The sequence below is a fragment of the Macrotis lagotis genome, chromosome 6 (genome assembly GCF_037893015.1).
Source record: "Macrotis lagotis isolate mMagLag1 chromosome 6, bilby.v1.9.chrom.fasta, whole genome shotgun sequence".
In the NCBI taxonomy this organism is placed as follows: Eukaryota; Metazoa; Chordata; class Mammalia; order Peramelemorphia; family Peramelidae; genus Macrotis; species Macrotis lagotis.
The window spans coordinates 203,461,044-203,482,722 of record NC_133663.1 but is presented as its reverse complement, the minus strand read 5'-3'; the positions used below and the strand labels follow the sequence as shown (position 1 = coordinate 203,482,722).

Sequence of the window (21,679 nt, the reverse complement as noted above, 5' to 3'; positions counted from 1 at the left end):
ATAAAGACCCCATGTTGAATCATAAAGAGGCTTTGTAATGATTCCAAATTCTACAGAATTCAGTTTCTGAAAAAAAAAGTGTACCTGTTTCTTAGTAGCTGGGTTCAGTATACACAGAATGGGGAGGGTTGAGTGAGCTCATGTCCCAAATCCTTCCCAGACTAAAAGTCATTTATACTATATTCAGAGAAACTCAAGAGACTGAGAAATTAAGGGTCTGTCTAACAACTCTCAGAGCAGTTTCTCATATTGGGCTACAGATGAGAAAATTCTCTACATACTGAATTAAGCTATTTGTTATCAACTATCTCTAGGTTTCTTGAATCTTTTCTTCAAGCCAGGTCAAACAGGTAAGGGCTGTCTCTGAAACCCTAGCATAGCACCGTCCACTTAGCTCTTGTGGAGATGAATTCCCATGGGGGGGGGTTCACTATAAAGCAAAAATAGAGAGTCCTCATGAAGGGGAATGCAAAAGATGGCATTAAGATTCAGGCTAGAGACCATCCTTTAGAATTTGGATAAGAATATTATGGCTGTATAGGCATAATTGCCTCATTATTAATTCTCAAATGTTATACTCAATTCTGAAATGTTATACTCAAAACTGAAATTCCCCACTTTTTCAAAAGAAATAACAGGTTTATTACAGGGCACCTCTCAGGAACTGGAAGACCATGCTGTAGAAAAGTATCAGTCAGTGACTGTAAGCCATTTTCAGGCTTAAGTGGATGTTTTTTCTGGTGAGAGAAGGTGTGAGTCCTTGAGGCTAACTGAAATTTGGGTGGCATGAGTGGCCCTCCCTGGTTATTCCATTGTCTCAAATCTCTGGGTTTACCATATCCAATACTTCAAAGGGGACATGAGATTAAGTAAAGACCAGAGTGACATCGGGGGTTCAACAAGAGAGAATTGGGTCCTCAGTTTCACCATTAGATCACTCTCCAACAAGTGGGCAAGGCATGAGGGGAGAAAAAGGGAGGAATGTTGAAACAACAGGTCCTCAACCTGGCAGGGTGGAGGTTTTCTTTGGTTTTCCTTCAGTTCCCATAATGTTATGAGCTAGAGGGCTAAAGTACATAACCATGATTTAACATGATTTAAAAGAAATTAAATAAGTTGCCCCAGTATCAATGTGAATATTGATTTGTTTGTCTCTCATATTCATGGTAAGTCTTGGCTCAGCCATGGTGACAGAGAGGTAGTCTGGTGAAACCTACGAACCTGTCAGTCCTCCAGAGAAGAAGGAAAGGCAGGGCAGAGGCAAGAGGATGCTTGAACCCCTGTGTTGTGAGACTATGAATGCCCGAGTACGGAGGACCTCTCCTATTCCTCTGTCTTCCTACAAAAGTGATCTAATTCCATTCTTGTCTCATGTCCTAGAGTTCCATGGATCAACCAGTGTTGCTGATCTTGTTGACTTTCCTGGGACTGATCCTCATGACAGCATTTCACAAGGTATTTCTTAATGAGGGCTTTAGGGTCAAGCTTCCACCAAAGCAAGACAATGCAACCTAAAGGTCTACAAATTAAGACTTCCCATGTTCTGGTTCTAACGAAGCCCCCATTTAAGCAAAGTAGAGCCCAGGAGCTAGAGGTGGCCCAGTCCTAACAATGTCGGCCCCCCCCACTCCCCAGTAAGCCTTTGCCAAGGGGGATCCTTTGATCTCTGAGAGCAGGAATTCTAACCTTGGTGAAATGAGCCATCAATACCCACGCACTTACCTTCCACCAACTTTCTGACTGGAATGGGCAGTAATTACTACCAAGAACGTTGTCCAGTTCTCTGTGATCTGTCCCTCTGCCATAATTCCTAGGGAGAGCCTCTCAAATTCCCACTGTCTTAGCCTTCCTCTCCTGCTAAACTGGGCCAAGAAATGAGTAACTCCAGAGGGTGATACAAGTCAGGTGGGGAGGGGAGGGGAGGTGATGGAAGGAAGAGATGGATAGCATTGTTCTGCAAACTTACACAGAACAAGAACAGACTGAGAGAGAGAGCCAGGTTGTGAGCTGCAGTGGACTGACAGTTCCTTCCCTGGTAACACCATTACCTAAGCACCTGGGGAAGGAAATGGAGGAAGAGCATGACCATGATGAAAAACAATAGCCTGGTGAGATATTCTCTAGTATACCATCATAACTTATGGTTTTATTATGACTAAGAACCAGGAAACCTCTAAACAGATTTGTCTTATATTTTTATATTATTTTCTTCCCAAGGTATTCATTTTAAACTGTTTTGATGTTTGTAAATGTTGCATATTTTCATAAGAGATAGAATAGCATAGTCTTTAAAATTTCCCAGTCATTATTTTCTCCCACTGGCTTTTTTAGCTTTTGTAAATTACGTACTATATTCCATACATGATATTTAATTATGAATTTAGTTATACAGAAGTATATTGTCTGCTATATTCAGGGAACTGGGCTAAGTTAAGGGAAGCTAAAATCTTTTTGTTAAAATATTGTCTCTGCCAAAATGTAGCCTACAATATTTGGGTAATTCACTGAGATAACGATAATACTTAAGTTATGTTTTAGGTTTAAAGAATGCTTGAATTTCTAAACTGGAAGGCACTTCTAACCAGTCTACTCCAAAATACTTGTGCAGGAGTAAACAGTTTGGCCAAATCCCCTACAAGTGGTCTTCCAACTTCCACATACATGAATAGATGATAGGATCATATCAAGATCTGTTTCTATTTAAGATCATTCTTATTTAGAGGAAGTTTTTCCTTTATTCTAAAATTTGATTCTACTTATCCCATTTGTGCTTTCAGGAGCCAATTAATCAGTTCCTATCCCATAAGTAGTTGCTTTTTAAAAACTTCAGAAGAAAATGTTTAATTCAATCATTTCTTCTCCAGGTAAAATATAGATAGTTTTTGTTAAGTGTCTTGTCCAAGTGTCTTGCCCACACATGTAAGTAATTATTAAATGTCTGAGGTCACATTTGAACTCAAGTCCTCCTGACTCCATGGCTGGTACTCCATCCCACCGCACCACCTAGCTTCCCTAGGCCAATGTTGTTTTCTAAAATTACTATAAGTGTTGATTAGAATTTACATGTCTGTTGAAAATGCTCAGTTCAATATTTACACTCACAGATTTGTCTTCATAAAGATATAGCAGAAAATATACTTTTCAATAACTTTCAACTTTCACATCACTTTATTTCCTTTTTTCTATAGTCATTTTAAAATAAATTTCTCTTTTTACATTTTCTTCATGAGCTGTGCTGGGATCATAAAGAAAAATTGAAGATTTATAGGGATTTATTTAATATCCTACAATTTTGCTAACCCCTTTTGAGTTAATTATTTCAAAATTCTTTTAGTGGATTCTTTAGGATTCTCTAGTATAACAACATATATCATCCACAAAAGTGATTTTCTTTCCTTATTGTCTATTCTAATTCCTTTGATTTCTTTGTTTTATTGGTAAGAGATTTTTTTTTCACTTTATTTGTTCAATATTAAAGATAGTTTTCAGCAATCGTTTTGGTTAAATTTTCTCCCTCCCATCCTTCCTTACCCAACCTTAAGGATAGGAAGTAATCTAATACAAGTTATACTTGTAAAATCATGTTGCACATATTTCCATATTAGTCATTTAAGGAACCTTCAGAATAAAGGGGAGAAAACTGAAAGACTGTACAAGCAAAATAACAAATTTTAAAAAGTAAAAATTGTTCACTTTGATTTGTATTTTATTTCTATATTTCTTTCTCTGTATGTGGATGGCAATATCCATCACCAGTCTTTTAGCATTGCCTTGTATTACTACATTACTGAGAAGGGCTAAGTCTATTAAGTGTAATTATTAAGGGTTAAGTCTTTATGAAGTCTAAGGGCTATTTCATTTTTGAAAATCTAGTTTGTTCCTTTTGCTCTGAGGTTTCTTTTTTAATTTTCCCCTCTCTTAAGAATATTTGTGCAGGTAAAATTTTATTTGATATTCTTAAAAGTATAATTGTAAAAATATTCCAGTTAAGCACTTGACTCTAATAATTATTATAAAAATGCTGGAAAAGTTAAAACATTTTTACAAGACATTATTTAATGGTAATGTGTTGTTCTTTGTATATTCAATGGCTGTACCACATGAGTCTTGTTTCACATAAATATGAATTTTGAATATAAATATTAACCATAAGAAGTTGAGGAATTACAGATTAAAGTCTGGATGAATTGTTTTACAAATACTAAGTTTGAATGCTTGCATATTTAAAAGTTAAATAATCAAGGGACAAAGTAGACATGAATTTCTGGTATTGCTTAATTTGGAACATATTGAACTTTTAATATTGTGAAACAGATAAGAACATAAATTAGGATAAGTTGAGGAATTACAGATTAAAGTCTGGATGAATTGTTTTACAAATACTAAGTTTGAATGCTTGCATATTTAAAAGTTAAATAATCAAGGGACAAAGTAGACATGAATTTCTGGTATTGCTTAATTTGGAACATATTGAACTTTTAATATTGTGAAACAGATAAGAACATAAATTAGGATATTTCTTTGTGTAAATCTGATGGTTTACTAGGTGGTCATTAGGAAATGGCTCTAGAGCTTATATCTTTGTATAGTATGACATTTTAGGTAAAGCATGATTAGTGTAACTCCTGCACTTTTTAAGTAAAATAATTTTATTTCCAGACTCCTAATACTAGTTCTTCAAATAAAATTACTCTTTGATAGTCTCATTAATTATCCTTTTCAAACATTAAACTTTTTAAAAATTTGAACTAGTTTCCAGTGTTCTCCCATAAATTGATCAGTGATCTTTTCTCTGCAATCTTTAAATTCAGACACTAAGATACCATTCATGCTGACTTTGCTCTTATTACATGAGCGGCCCCTGTGCTTTTCTGTTCATACATTGGAATAGCCATTTTGAGTTATTTCTTTGCACAGAAGTCATTCTGTAGCTTCCTTATGGCCATTATTTAACAAGGACTGACCAAGCATATTGTTTATGTTTAATGCTGATTGCTAGGCACTAAGACTAGCAAGATAAAATGAAAAACAATCCCTGCCCTCAGGGAACTCTCAGTGTAGACATAGAAAATTAATAACTAGATCATTTGAATGATAAGAAAGTGCTAGTAACATGGAATGACTACTGACAGGAGGCTCCCTAAACATAAAAAGAAGCTTAAGATGATTAGAGATGGAATCAGAGGACAAAGCTTCTGCAGAGATTGTTGTTCAGAATAGTCTGGTCAAGGGCCCAGAGGCAGGAGATAGCAACTCTATAGTAGTTTGAATTATTGGAACATAGACTGTGTAGAAGGGGAATTATGTGGGCAGGCCAAGCTTGAACTTAAAGTGGTTTTACATGTCAGGTAGAGTTTATAATTGAAGGATTAGAAGAGAATCTGAAAAGAGAAAAGATAATTTGGCAACCTTTTACGTCTTCTTGTATCCTTCAACATATATAAAATAATGAGTATCAGGTACATGATGATGTACTCAAATTATTTCTGAGATTTGTTGGTAACCTAGAATGACAGACAAATAGGAATATTCCATTTTAATAACTTTCCTTTTTTAATTTTTAATTTTGCATATCAGTAATTTGTTGCTGTACCTAGGTGTTATTCATCTGTATCCTAATTTCATGTTGATTTTCATCTTTGTCCTAATAATTCAATCTGACTTCAAAATTAATTGGAAAAATTGGGAAAAGAAACTCAAGAGAAAATTAACACCTAGCAAGGGAAAATTAACACCTCTCAACAAGAAAACAAATCCTTAGAAAATACAACTGGACAAATTCAAAATGGGAATAATTTTCTCAGCTCTTCAATTGGGCAAATGCAAAAAGAAAACACTTCAATTAAAACTACACTTGGAAATGGAAAAATCCTTCAAAAATCCTTCAGAAATATAGTTGACCAATTGGAAAAGGAGTTGCAAAAGGTAAATGAAGAAATTCTTCTCTACAAAATGAATGCAATTTGTGGAAATTAAATGACTTCATGCGACAACAAGGTTCTGTTAAACAAAAGAGAAATTGTAAAATTCCTCATCAGCAAAACCACTAACTTTGAGAATAGATTGAGGAGAGACAACCTAAGATTTATTGGTCTTCCTGGAAACATTGAAGAGAAAGAAAGCCTGAATTTAATATTACAGAATTTAGTGATGGAAAACTGCCCTGATATCATAGAACTAGAGGGCAAAATAGTTACCGAAAGAATATATTGATCCCCTCTGGAAAGTGATCCTAAAATGAAAGCACCAAGGAATACAGTGGCTAAATTCCAGAGCTATTGAATAATGGAGAAAAGCCTGCAAACAGTCAGAAGGAAACAATTTAAATATAAATTTTAATATTGATTAAATATTATTAAGGGTTAAGTCTTTATGAAGTCTAAGGGCTATTTCATTTTTTGAAAATCTGGTTTGTTCCTTTTGCTCTGAGGTCTTTTTTTAATTTTCCCCTCTCTTAAGAATATTTGTGCAGGTAAAATTTTATTTGATATTATTAAATTATAATTGTAAAAATATTCCAGTTAGCATATCATGCAGGACATGGCTGCATCAACATTAAGGGATCAAAGGACTTGGAATAAGATATTCTGAATAGAAAAGGGACCTTGGAATGCAGCAAAAAATCCACTAAAAACTGAGCCTTCAATTGCAGGGGAAAAGATGGATATTTAACAAAATGGGAAATTTCTAACATTTCCTGATGAAAAGACCAGAGCTAAATAGAAAATTTGGACATTAGACAGGAGACCCAAGACACACATGAAAAGTTTAAAAAAAAGAGGGGTAAAGAAAAAAATGCCATCCAATATGATGAAATTGACTATATCCCCATTTGGGAGAAAGATTCTCATAACTCTCAATAATTGTAACTCTATTAGACTATATTTAGCCAGAATTGATGGACACTCATGACTTTTCTTTGACTCAGAGTGCTTTAAAAAAACACCTCTTTAAAAAGGGAGACAGTAAGGAGATGGAAGGATGGAGGAGATTGAAGGGGTAAATTTCATTACCTTACAGAGGTTCAAAAGACCTATTGTAATAGAGGGGGGAAAGGGAGGAGGTAAGAACCGCCTGAATCTTACTCTCTTAGCTTAAAGGAAACATACATACAGTCAGTTACATTAAGAAATATTATGTTTCAGTTATTAAAAGGGGAAAGGGCGAGGGGGAAGGAAAAGGGCCACTAACAGAAGGAAGGGAAGGAAGAAGGGTAAAAGGGAAGGAGGGGAGGGGAGTTGAATACAGGAGGGCAAACACTGAAGGTGGTGGCATTCAGAAACAAATTATTGGGGAATATGGATAAAGTGAAAAAGGGGGGAAATATTAACAGAGGGAAGATAGCATGGAAGGACAATAAAGAGTAATTATAACTTTGAATGTGAATGGAATGAACTCTCCCTTAAAATATAAGTGAATAGAAGAGGGAATTAAAAACAAGAATCCTACACTGTGCTGCTTATAAGAAATTCATTTGAAGCAGAGATACACATATAAAAGTAAAAAGTTGGAGCAAAATATATTTTGCTTCAGCTGAGGGGAGTAGCAATCCTTATATCAGACAAAGCAGCTGCAAAAAATAGAAATCATTAAAAGAGATAAGGGATGAAACTATATCCTCCTAATGTAGATAATAATGTAATTTCAATACTCAATATGTATACACCCAGTAGCATAGCATCTAAATTCTTAGAGGAGAAGCTGAAAGAAGTACAGGAAGACATAGACCACAAAACTCTTATTACTGGGAGACCTCAACCTCTGGCTCTCAGATTTAGATAAATCCAAACATAAAATTAACAAGAAGGAAGTTAAGGAGGTAAATAGATTGTTAGAAAACCTAGACATGATAGAATGATGAAGGAAATTGAATGGGGATAAAAAGGAATATACTTTCTTTTCTGCAATACCTGGCACAGAAAAATTGACCATGTATACTAGGGCATAAAAACCAAATACTTGCAGGAAGGCAGAAATAGTGAATACATCCTTCTCAGATCATATTGCAACAGAAATCACATGCAATATTGAGCCAGGGAGATACAAACTAAAAACTAATAGGAATCCAAATAACCTCATTTTAAAGAATGAGGGGATCAGTCTACAAATTATAGAAAGAATTAATTATTTCATCCTAGATATGATGAAAGAACATACCAGAACCTATGGGGTACACTCAAGGCAGCTGTCAGGGGAGATATTATATCTTTAAATACTTACATGAATAAATTAGAGAAAGAAGAAATCAGAGAACTAAACATGAAACTAAACAAATTAGAGAAAGAGCAAATTAAAAACCCTCAAATACAAAATTAGAAATTCTAAAAACTAAAGATAAATTAATAAAATCAAAATCAAGCAAACTATTGAACTAATAAAAGAGTTGGTTTTATGAAAAAAGTACAATTGATAAACCTTTGGTTCATTTAATTTAAAAAAAGAAAGAAGAAACGCATACTGCTAGTATGATAAATGAAAAAGGTGAACTCACCACAAATGAAGAGGAAATTTAAGTAATAATTCAGAATTATTTTACCCTACTTTGTGCCAATAACTTTGATAACTAAGTGAAATGGGTGAATATTTCCAAAAATATAAGTTGCCCAGGGTAAATGAAGAGGAAATTAAATAGTTAAATAAGCCTATCTCAGAAAAAGAAATTCAACAAGCCATTATTGAACTCATTAAGAAAAAATCTCCAGGACCAGGTGGATTCACAAGTGAATTCTATCAAACATTTAAGTAGCTATTGGTTCTAATTCTGTATAAACTCTTTGGAAAAATAGGTGAACACTGAACTCTGCCTAACTTTCTATGGCCCCAATATGGTGCTGATACCTAAACCAGAAAGAGTTAAAACAGAGAATGAATATTATAGACCTATCACCCTGATGAATATAGATGGCAAAATCTAAAATAAAATCTTAGCAAAATGATTACAAGTAATCACTAAGGATGATACATTATGAGCAAGTAGGATTTGTCCCAAGAATGCAAGGTTGGTTCAATATGAGGAAAACAACGCTTACAACCAATCAAACTCAGATTAGACCAATACCTCAGATGCAGCAGAAAGAGAAATCCCATTCAAAGTAACTTCAGACAATATAAAATATCCAGGAGTCTACCTGTCAAGGCAGATTCAGAAACTTTTGAAAACCATTACAAAACACTTCTCACACAAATTAAATCAGATTTAAATAACAGGGCAAATATCAATTGCTCTTGGATAGGCTGAACTAGTGTAATAAAAATAACAATTCTATCAAAATTAAACTATGTGTTTAGTGCCCTACCAATCAAAATTCCAAAAAATTACTTTCATGAGTTAGAAAAAATTGTAAATAAATTCATATAGAGAAATAAAAAGTCAAGAATATCCAGGGATTTATTTTTAAAAAGTGCAAAAGAATGTGGCTTAGCCCTACAAGAGCTAAAATTGTATTATAAACATCAGTCATCAGAACTCTCTGGTATTGGTTCAGAAATAGATTGCTGGATCCGTGGAATAGACTAGGTGCAATAGTAGGAAATGATTATAGTAATCTGCTGTTTGATAAACCCAAAGAGTCCAGCCATTGGGATAAAAATTCTTCAATAAAAACTCTTGAGAAAATTGGAAGTTAGTATGGAAGACATTTGGATTAGACCAATACCTCACACCCTATACCAAGATAAGATATAAATGGATACAGGATTTAAACATAAAAAAATAATATAAGCAAACTAGGAGATCAAGGAATAGTTTACCTGCCAGATTTATGGAAAGGGAAGCAGTTTATGACCAAGGAAGAGTTGGAGAACATAATTAAAAACAAACTAGATAATTTTGATTACATTAAATTAAAAATTTTTGCACATACAAAACCACTGTAACCAAGATCAAAAGTAATATAGTTAATTGGGAAGCAATTTTTATAACTAGTATTTTTGACAAAGGACTCATTTCTAAAATATACAAGAACAGAGTCAAATTTAAAAAAAACAAACTATTTCCCAATTGATAAATAGTCGAAGTATATGCAGAGACATTTTACAGATGAGGAAAATCAAAGTGATCCATAGTCATATGAAAAATTGCTCTAAATCACTACTTATTAGAGAAATGCGAATTAACACAACTCTGAGGTACCACCTCACACCTCTCAGACTGGCTAATATGACCAGAAAGGACAATGATCAATGTTGGAAGGAATATGGGAAATCTAGGGCACTAATACATTGTTGGTGGAGCTGTGAACTCATCCAACCTTTCTGGAGGACAATTTGGAATTATGCTCAAAGGGCAGCAAAAACCCGCATACCCTTTGATCTAGCAATATCACTACTGCATCTATATACCCTGAAGTTATTATGAAAAAGCATAAAACCATCACTTTTTCAAAAATATTCATAGCAACCCTGTTTTATGGTGGCAAAGAATTGGAAATCAAGTGAATGTCCTTTAGTAGTGGAATAGCTTAATAAACTGTGGTATAGGTATGTGATGGAAGACTATTGTTCTATTAGAAACTAGGAGGGATGGAAATTCAGCAAAGCCTGGAAGGATTTGCATGAACTGATCCTGAATTAGATGAGCAATTTCAGAAGAACATTGTACACTCTTAACAGCAACATGGGGGTAATAAACAACCTTGCTCATTACATCAGTGAAACAATCAGGCACAATTTTGAGGTATGTGTGATGTAGGTTGCCATTTGTATCCAGATAAAGAATTGTGGAGTTTGAACAAAGACCAAAGACTATTACCTTTCAGTTTTTAAAAAAATATGCAATTTTCTATCTCTTATACTTAATGTTTCTTACTTAAAGATATGATTTCTCTCTCATCACATTCAACATAGATCTTATGTATACTATGGAAACAATGTAAAGAGTAACCAACTGCCTTCTGTGGGGTGGGGGAGGGGGAGGGAAGCAATATTAGGGGAAAAATTGTAAAATTAAAATAAACAAAATCAATCTTTTATAAAAAAACCATTTTGGGGTCAGCTAGGTGGCACAGTAGATAGAGCCACTGGCCCTGTAATCAGGAGGACCTGAGTTCAAATGCAACCTCAGACACTTAATCATTGCCTCCAATGTGTGACCTTGGACAAGTCACTTAATCCAATTGCTTTAAATAAAATTAAAAGAAACAAACTGTTTATCCTTTTATGTGACAATGGAGTCAGGCAGATGGGAGTTAAAAATCTATTTTTCCCTTCTCAAGGGTGCTGCCACCTATATAATTTCTTACACAGTAAATATTCTAGTTAAATTATTCCAGTATACATGACCCTAATAATTATTCCAAAAATTTTGGAAAAGAAAAATAATGAAGACTTCAAAGGTTTAAAAAAGTCCTTATTTAATGGTAATTTGAAGAAATCTTAAGTTTGTATGTTAAATGACTATGCCAACTGTGGTTTCTTTCGTGTAAATAGAGATCTTGAATACAAAAACATTAAGATTATACTCTTGACAAAAGAAGTTGAGGAATTAAGGATTGAACAGTTGAATGTCTGAATAGGAAATTTCTTATAAAACTAAATTTGAACAATTATTTAGTTAAATAATGAGTGTGCAGAATGTACATGAAGTTTTGGAATTGCTTAATTTGGCTCATTTTCAATTTGGGAAATAACTTTAAACATTGTGAATCAAATAAGAACATAAAATGACATATTACTTTATATGAAACTGAAAGCTTTTCAGGTGGTAATTAATGCATGACTAGAGTTTAAAATTTTAAATAGTATAACATTTAGTAAAGAGAAGAGATACTATATGTAAAGAATGATTAGTGTATTACCTGCACTTTTTAAGTAAAATTATTTTATTTCCAGACTCCTGGTGGTTATCAAAGGCTCATAAATATTTAGTTCAGAATGATTAAAATGTCTTTTATTAAGATATCTCAGTAAAAGGATCACCTCTCTCAAGGGAATCATGGCAAGGCTGGGTTCTTTTTTTTAACATTTTAACATTTTATTTGTTTTTACAATTATATTCAATAGTAATATGTATCCATCATTTTTTTTGCAAGGCTCTGAATTCTTCAGTTTTTACTCCCCTCCCTTCCCCCCCCCCCCACAGAAGGCTATCTGATAGTCTCTACATTGTTTCCATGCCATACATTTATGTAAATCGAATGTGTTACATGAATAAACATAAGAGTAAACATAAACCCCCTACACCCCCCCCCCCACAAGAAGTTGAGAAACCTCAAGAATAGAGAGAGAGAAAAAAACTGTACTTCATTCTGTGTTCAGATTTCAATGACTCTGTCTCTGGGGTGAATTGTTTCTTTATCATAAGTCCACCAGAGAAGTTGCTTCAGTATTTTTCCCACAGTTGCTATTACTAGCTGTACCTCCACTCTATTTCTCCCCAGTCTCATTTATTCTCTTCTCTTCTCTCTCTCTCTCCTTTCATCCTGGCCCTCGCCAAAAGTGTGTTGAATCTGAGTAACCTCTCCCCCCAATCTTGCCTCTCTTCTATCACCTTTTCCCGCCTTCCCTTCCCCCATTCCCCCATCCTGTGCCTTCTTATTTTTCTCTAGGGTAAGATAGATTTTCTTACTCTATTAAGTGTTTATGTTATTTCTTCTCTGAGCCATTTCTGATGAGAATGAAGGCTCACTCATTTCCCCTTGCCTTCCCCCTTTCCACTCCATTGAAAAAAGCTTTTTCTTGACTCTTATGTGAAATTACTTAGCTTCTTCTTCATCTCCTTTTCCTTCCTCCCAGTACTTTACCACCCATTGACTCCATCTTTTTACTATATTATACCATTATATTCCATACCTTCCTATGTCCTGTTTATATATGCTCCTTCTAACAGCTCTTATAAATGAGAAAGTTCATATGAGTTATCAATATCTTCTTCTCATGCAGGAATACAAACAGTTCAATATCATTAAGTTCCTCATAGTTAGTCTTTCTCTTCCACTCCCTCTGTGGTTCACCAGAGTCCTGTACTTGGAGATCAGACTTTCTGTTCAGCTCTGGTTGTTTCAGTAGGAAAGTTTGGGAGTCCCCTGCTTCATTGAAAGTCCATCTTTTCCCCTGAAAAAGGATATTCAGTTTTGCTGAACTGATAATTGATTCTCAGTTGTAAACGAAGATCTTTTGCCTGCTGGAATATCATATTCCAATCCCTACGTGTCCTTAATGTAGATGTTTCTGGATTCTGTGTAATCCTGGCTATGGAGCCTCAGTAGTTGAATCGTTTGTTTCTGGCAGCTTTTGGAATTTTCTCTTTGATTTGGGAGTTTTGGAATTTGACTATATTATTCCTGGAAGTTTTTCTTTTGGGATTTCTTTCATGGGGTGACCAGTGAATTCTCTTGATTTCTATTTTACCCTCAGCTTATAGAATCTCAGGGCAATTTTGCTATATTATTTCTTCAAAAATGAAGTCTAGGCTCTTCTCCTGGTCATGGCTTTCAGGTAGCCCAATAATTTTTAAATTTTTTCTTCTGGATCTTTTTTCAAGGTTGGTTGTTTTTCTAATGAGATATTTCACATTTTCTCCTAATTTGGGGGGTTTTTTTGGAAGAGTTTTATTTCTTCCTGATTTCTTGCAAAGTCATTAGCTTCCTTTAGTTCCATTCTGCACGTGAAGGAGTTATTTTCTTCACAGAGCTTTTTTATCTTTTTCCAGCTGACCAATTCTGCTTTTTAAGGCATTCTCCTCATTTGCCTTTTATTTTGCTTTTTTCCATTAGGCCTAAACTGTTTTTTAATATATTATTTTCTTCAGTATTTTTTTTTGTATATCTTTCACCAAACTTTTGATTTGGTTTTCATGATTTTTCTGCATCACTTTCATTTCTCCTCCCAATTTTTCCTCCATCTCCCTTAATTGCTTTTCTTTTTTTTTATTTTTTAGGTTTTTGCAAGGCAAATGGGGTTAAGTGGCTTGCCCAAGGCCACACAGCTAGGTAATTATTAAGTGTCTGAGATCGGATTTGAACCCAGGTACTCCTGACTCCAAGGCCAGTGCTTTATCCACTACGCCACCTAGCCGCCCCTCTTAATTGCTTTTCAAAGTCTTTTTTGAACCCATCCATAGTCTGATCCCATTTTCTATTTCTCTTATAGGTTTTGAATATGGAAGCTTTGATTTTGTCATCATCTGAGTATGTGTTTTGATCTTCCATGGAACTAAAGTAATTCTCTATGGTCAGATTCTTCTTTTTCTGTTCTTTACTCATTTCCTCAACCCAAGCCTAATTTACAGCACTTCCAAGACTTTGGGTTTTTTTGGGGGACACTCCATTGGGACCTTTATTCCTCCAAGGTCTTATGCTCTCTTGCCTGTGCTTTGATATATAGATGGCACCCTACTTCCCTCTGACATAGGGCTCTAGGGAGGGATCCTTCTATCTTAGTATGGAAACCCAAACTGCAATATCTGAGTATAGGCAAACAGCCAAGTCCTACCTTGAGGGAGAGCAGAGAAATCTCTACAGACTTCCCTTACCATCTCTGGGGGTGCAGACTGCTTTCTCCAGATTCTCGTTGCAGATTCTGTGGCCTGTGCTTCTCACCCCACACTCACCCAGGTGCAGCCGAGTTCTCTCACTACCCCTTCAAGCTGTTGCCGGCTGGGCTGGACTGGGCTGTGCTACAGCTGTGTCTTTTTTCCAGCCCCCAGTCCTGGTGAAACACATCTTTTCCGTGGAACTTCTAAGTTAACTTGGACTGGGAAAAATGTATCACTCAGTCTTTCTGTGGGTTCTGCCCCTCTAAATTTTGTCTAGAGCCATCCTTTGCTTGATTTTTTGGCATTTGCGGGGAAGGAGTTCCTAAGAAATGCTGTCTTCACGCTGCCATCTTGGCTCTGCCCCCCAAGGCTGGGTTCTTATATGGAGTTTTAAAAGCTTGTGCCTGTCTCTTCATGCCAGTCATTGAACAGGGTCATGATTTAATTGATACATTCAGCTCCATACATTTTTCCCACCCTGCTTATTTCACTAATGAACAGAGGGAAGGTACAGTAACCACCTTGAGCAGGTGCAAAATGCAGTAATTCAACCCTTGTCTAATTGCAAAGTGATTACTTTAGTCATCTTTCCTTTTCACTAACTCTTTCCTTCCTGTAAACAGGGTTGACATCTTTTGGTTTTCTACCAATGTCTGACATCTTGGTTTTTGTAATATATTATCCTCACAGACACTTGTGAGATTCTGGCAATATACTCTCAGCTTTATGAAAGCAAAAGTCTTGATCCCCCCCTTTTTAATCAGTTGTTTTCCACACCTTCCCAATAGTTCCATCTTTAAATCATAATCCTTATTATTGGCATGACTATTAACTCTATCAGGATTTTTACTTTCTCATTATTATAGATTTGTACACATCCTACCTTCCAGGTTTGAGTGGGAGTATTTGCTCACTTTCTGATGTGTCTGGTCATTTCCTATACCCCTTGATTATTGTCATCTATCTTTAGACAGCAACCAGATGGATTAAATTTGCTACAAACTCCTCCTTCTCCATTCATCTGATAGTCTAATACTGATCTTGTCTGTCCTGTTTCCATGGCTTCTTCAGCCAGCAAGTTCAAGCCTAGCTGTCTAATTGACAATTGTTTCCACTACAGCTTAGAATCTAATCAGGTTATAAATTGGGGTTCCATAGGCTTAACTCCCATCCTGTGCCTCGGTAGCAGACCTTTAATTTTGGATAACAATTCCCTGTCCACCCTTTGGCACATGGGTGTATGCAGTAATAATCACAATTTTGTTTACCTTAATGCATTCTGTCGGGTGATCCAGGTACCAGCATCACATCCCACATGATACTCAATCCACCTATCTCTGTAAATTGAACAGTCCCGAGTATATGTACCCTGCTTCCAGACATAAGGCCACAGACATTTGCTACTACCCAAGAAAATATTCTGTCCAGCTTGATATAAACAATAGTCAACCTGAACTGACTCAACCAAATGCTACTGGTGTTTCTCTCCTTTGGACTAGAATCCTGTGCCACAGTGCACCTCTGGCCAGGAGCTAAAAATCCTGGCCAGGACTCAGGAGGACTGGCACCCATGGTCTATTCTCAAACTGCTGTATACTACCTCATGTCCACCATTTAGTCATACCAAAAGACTGGACAATGACTTCTGTCAACTATACTCTCCTCCCACCATTACTAATACCCCATTCCCTAAATCAGGGATAGGACTCTTCCTAGAAAGGACATTCAGATTCATGTAGGATATAACCATGTCCCTCAGTAATCCCAACCTCCTTTTCTCTCAGTGGAGTACATCTTCACCCTGCCCCTCCTCCTCCTCTCCATCAAAACCTTTATCCCTTGGTAGGTACATTATTTATAAGAAGAGGGGCATAAGTAAGGGTTACACACTTAGAGAATCAAAGCGAAGTTATAGTTATCAAGACTGTCAGAATCCCTGACTAAACAACCTGAACACATACCGAGAGATAGTCGAGATGAACTGGCCTAGTGTCTCTCCCTCTCTCTTCTCTTCTCTTCTCCCTGTTCTAAAAGCTCAGGTGACTTGTTGAAACCTCCTCTGGTAAAGGAACTGCTTAACATACACTTTACTTAGATAAAAACACACGTTTCCATCATAAGACAGTTACATTCTGGAGCTTTTTACAATTTACATTTTTCTTTACTCATTGTCATGTTGACATACATACTTCAATTTAACACAATAAACATCCTTAATTGTTTCACTACCTGCGTGAACTCACTGAAAATTATCAAATTAATTTAAGCTTGTAACATACACATTTGACAATCATCTAAGTACAGCTAAGACTTAAAAATAAAAGCAATTTTAACCTTTTGCTCTCATTTCAATAATGACTCATCTTTGCCAAAATGATAACTTTTTTTCCTCTTTCCCCAATATATTCCCAAATATACCACAAGTTTTCTTTTTCCCAAGATACTTAGTTGACTCACATTCCTTTCTTTAAACCAGTCCATGAAATTGAAATTATCCTAAAAATTTACCATTCTTCTTCTTACCTAAATATCCTCTCCAACATAAATATTAAGGGATCTTAATCCTTACCTAAACAAATAACTGACAGCAAGTGCCAGAGTCGCATACACACCTAACCTAAATGGCTTTTGAATGCAATTGACCTGAAACTTTGTTATCTCAATTGCTCAAAGTAGTTTACTGTAAAAATCATAAAAAGAAAATTCCTTTATAGGTATATTTTGAATATCAGTGTCCAGGTAGAGGTCATGTTATTTAATCAAATTCATTAGGTCAGATTTAACCTATCAGGTGAGATAGTAACCTTTTTGGGGAAATGAAGTCAACAAGGGGCCAACCTAAAATCACACTTAAGAACTACCCATTTAACTGCTCATCCCTGTCACCTGAAATCTTCAGTTCATTGACTTTCTTGGCTCCAGGAACAAATTGACCCACTAACACTTCCTTTTGCTCATCAAACCTAGAATCAGACGTAAAAGGGAAAATGATCTAAAAACTGTAATTTTACCTTAATTGGAACTCCACTAATTCACTATATTCCAATCATAGTCTTGATGGGGTTCCAATTAATGAATCCACTACCTAAAGCTCTGAGTGTCCTCCCTGGGAACTTGCTAAAACCAGGAATTCTAACTAGGTCTGACCCTACATATCTTATCTGCTACCTTTTTGCTCAAGGCCTCATATCTGTTCTATCCCTTCCTCCTCTTTTCCTATACAAAGATGGTGTATCAGATGCTTTTTGGCTAAAGATGCCCCCCCCCATGGCCTGCTGTGTTATGCAATAACTAAGCATATCCTTTGGCTTGAATATTATCCATCACCTCCTGAATTCTTACCTAACAATTATCTAGAGATTGCCAGAGAGAAATCTCAAGTTATCACTATTTTATCTTTATCATATTACATAGGTATTTTTACTTCAAAGCAAATAACCACAGTTTGGGGATATATAACTACAATAATCCCAATTTACATCTATAATGAGAAGATTTCTATTTATTATACCTATATAAGAACTAGCAATGTTTAAAATACAAATCATTACTTTAAGAATTCTTCTGAATCATTATTATAAGATGACTTTAAACGTTCAACATGTGTTACTAATTTCTTTTGTTTTTTTGTTTTTTTGGGGGGGTTATTACTTTTATTTACGGTTTGTGTTCAATGAAAATCAATTCCATAACAAGAGTAGTTACTATGAATCAAAGCATGAAGACACAAAGTACAGCATACAAAATAGAGCAGAAAGGAGTGTTCATTCACACATAGTAGCTTGTGATGCTTCTTGCATTAGGAAGTTCCTGGGTTAGCTACTAAGGATAGCAAACTTTCTTTGCTTTTTTTTATGAAGTCAGAATATTATAGTCATATTGGATATCTCAAATCTAAGCAACAGTGTGTGACCATGTAAACAAAAGAAAAAAAGGATTTATTTAAAAAGTTTCAACATTGCAGCAGTTTTTTTTAAAGCAGGAAAGCAAAATTATTTGCTTCCCTGAACGAGGCTAGCTTTAGGCTTAATACCAGGTTCTGTATCTAAAAGTATTGAATGACAAGTCTTGTAAGCTACTCTGATTCACAAAGATTTTTTTTTAAAAGTATTTACAGAAATAGTATAAAAGATCCTGTGAACTTATGATGCAAGTAAGCTCCATATCCTTACATTCCAAATACTCAGTTTTGCCTCTTAATTTTGAAATTTTCAAATAATCAACTTTCACAATAGATCATCTTCAAAACTGTTAGTTATTTGACATATGCAGAAATAAAAAACATCATTTGAAAGTTATTCAAGAGGTCATGTACTTCAAAGGTCTTTGGAATTAAGGAAATCAGAGTAGCTAATGAAATCTAACATTTTGTTAGATGAGGAAATAATGGGAATGTCTAGTTTTTACAGAATAATTGGAAAGCCAAGTTTACTCATTTTGCTTTCACTGTGGGGAGATTCCAATCCATCATTGCACTGGCAAATGTCATTTGTGATATAGGAATTTAAATGCTATGTCAAATCCAAAGCCCCAGAGTAAATAATTTATCTATGAGAATAGTGATACTTTAATGTTTTAAAACTTATCTAGAATATATAGACATTAAATTAGTACTGCTGAAACACATGAAGGTCTTACTACCCAAAGCCTGATGATGCTTCTTCCACCATCCATTTAAATAGAAACATGGAAGCTGTTTATACCATAAAATCATTTTATGATTTTATGGTATAAACCAAGTCTCTTTTCCACAACATTTTTCCTTTTCTGGATCAAGACAAAAAATCTACCCTTTATTCCCAAAGTAGAGTTCTTGTTGATCATATTTAGTGCATCTTTAATCTTGTAAGTGCATGTCATCTCTCTTCAGTCTTGTTCTTGATAGTTCCAGCTGGTTTAAACACTGAACTAAAAAGTCCAACATCAATCAGTCCAATGAAATCATACAGAACCTTCACATATTATTCAACAGGTTGAAAATTAGCCTGGGACATTCTCTGGAACTAATGTGTCGATAAATTTAAAGATGTGGAATTAGAGTGGGTGGGGTCAAGACACTGAGTGTTGGTTTTGTTTCCTTCTGTGTCACACTGACTCGTAGATGTAGCCATCTCATATGGTTTAGGAAGATGGGTTAAGGAAACATTGCTATTGGCTTGATTGAGTCTCTTAATAGTAGAGATGTAGAAGGGAGAGTGAGAGGAGGAAGAAGCTGGCAGTTGCCTGCAGGGAATTTCCACTTCCCTTAGTAGTAGTGGCTGTCTTGTTATGTGACTGTTTAGTTACTACCAAAATAGTAGTGCTCTTTGTAGTGTTGTTTATGCTTGGTGTGACAGCAGCGCCAGGAGCAGGAGCCCCAGACACAGTCTGGCTGCGATCACCATCCACATGGCCACTCCATCCATCCGGCTGTCCGGGCCCCCTCCGTGAGATGCAGCAGTCCAGCACCGGCCCCGCTGGTGCAGACAACTGGAGTGGCATCGGGTCCTGTTACTAATTTCAATGTTAATCAACAGCAGTAAGAATGCCACATGAAATACTAGAAAAACAATATTTCCATTATTACATTCTACATGAAGCTACAGATGTATACCAAGTTCAATACATGGTGTAAAAATTTCGGGGATCCTAGAAGGTATCATAATTATTGATACTTTCCTTATTAACCCTTCAAAGCAATCAAATGTTAATTACAACAGGTAACTAAATAATTGTAAACATAATAAATGCATCTTACTCATCAATAGGTTACCTAATGGGTGAATCATACAATTTCTGTTGTTCCAGTCATCCTTCAGAGCCCCTCACATCAACTGTCTGAGGGAAGAAGTCTACAATCTTGACTTCTTTAAAATTTAACATACAATTATAAACTTACATTAAAGATTAGATTCTTATGCTGACATCTGATTGCCTAACAAAAGCAAAATAAACATCCCAATCTTTTACATTTTCGTTTTCTAAGCTTTTTACACAGATTTTCCAAAAATTCAATCTCATACATATACATTTAAAACCACAATATAATTTTTATTGATGCCATGGTTAATCAGGTGGCAAAGGACTAAGTCATCAAGGAAACCTCAGTTCATTAAGTATGCTTTCTGCAATACAATTTTAAACTTCCCAAAAATTTAGTTTGAGAAAAGCTTTAGATTGCCTTGTACAGAGAATCCAGCAATCACATTCAATAAATCTCAATTACTGCAGAACTTCCCAATACCTGATCTCAAAGGTGTTTCAGTAGAGCTCATTAAGGTTCCAAGATTTAATTTATATATGAATACCAATTTACCAATCTAGGATGCATAATTACATTCAGCACACAGATTTTATCAGAATTTAACAACACAATTACCCCCTGTAAAACCCTCAGAGTGATACCCCAAAATCCACTTCAAAAATGGGTTAATTTTAAAAACAGCAAGGGTGAGGAGTGCAGCACTTTTAGGCCATGTGGTAAGAGCAGAGGCATTCGTTAACAATGATTTCCTTTCAAAAAACTGGTTCTTTTATTTTCTTCCTTTCTCAACCACACATCACTTCCCCTGTGGCTGCTTTCCCCCTTAGGCCATGCATGTGAAATTTCTTGCCCCTCTCTCCAGGGTGGGAGAGGGGCACTCCTCCAGCTCTTAGTTTATAAAGTCTTGCAAACCCCCACCCCCTTCTCTAACCCAGGGAGAAAGCGTAGGGCATTTCCCAGACAGCCATAAAAGTAAGAAATCTTCCTTTCTATAACTTCCCTGTAACACAACATTTTCTCTTTAAGAGGCCCCCCCCCCCCAAGTTCCACACACCAGTGCAACTAGCATGTGCTCAGTGGGGCGGGCCTAAGCTCCATGAGGGAGGCGCTGCAGATCTTACTTCTTCCTTCCCCCAGTTTCTCAAAACCCCCCAGTTCACTTTCTAGTCTTCCCCCATCACACACACACACATACACAATTTAAATGTCTACAGACCTAGAAAAACCCCAAGTCTAGGACCAAGTTAGAACAAAGTTAGAAGATACAAAGATTCCTAAGGGAACACACAAGACCATAAAGCATCCAGTCGGCTTCCTTCCTGACAACTTCTTTCTGACTTCCAGGCACAAGGCTCCCTGGCCTCCCAAGTCTTCTGATGACTTTCCCTATGGTAGGCTTTAAGTTTTGGGGAAATAACTGGGGAGGGAACTCCAACTCACCTCCCTATTCTGGGTATCCTATT

At 35.8% G+C, this 21,679-nt stretch overlaps 1 long non-coding RNA gene across 2 annotated transcripts in view; it reads left to right on the top strand.

The window, feature by feature from the left end:
- The first annotated feature begins 118 nt into the window (after positions 1 to 118).
- LOC141491978 (uncharacterized) overlaps positions 119 to 21,679 on the top strand; it is a 38,424-nt gene continuing 16,863 nt past the window's right edge. The window contains exons 1-4 of one of the 2 annotated variants that reach the window (XR_012469819.1): positions 119 to 350; positions 1,381 to 1,455; positions 1,971 to 2,108; positions 5,693 to 5,914. This is a non-coding gene — a long non-coding RNA (uncharacterized LOC141491978). Of the gene's footprint in view, positions 351 to 1,380; positions 1,456 to 1,970; positions 2,109 to 5,692; positions 5,915 to 21,679 lie in introns of those variants that run through there. The other variant, XR_012469820.1, reaches the window with a different exon arrangement.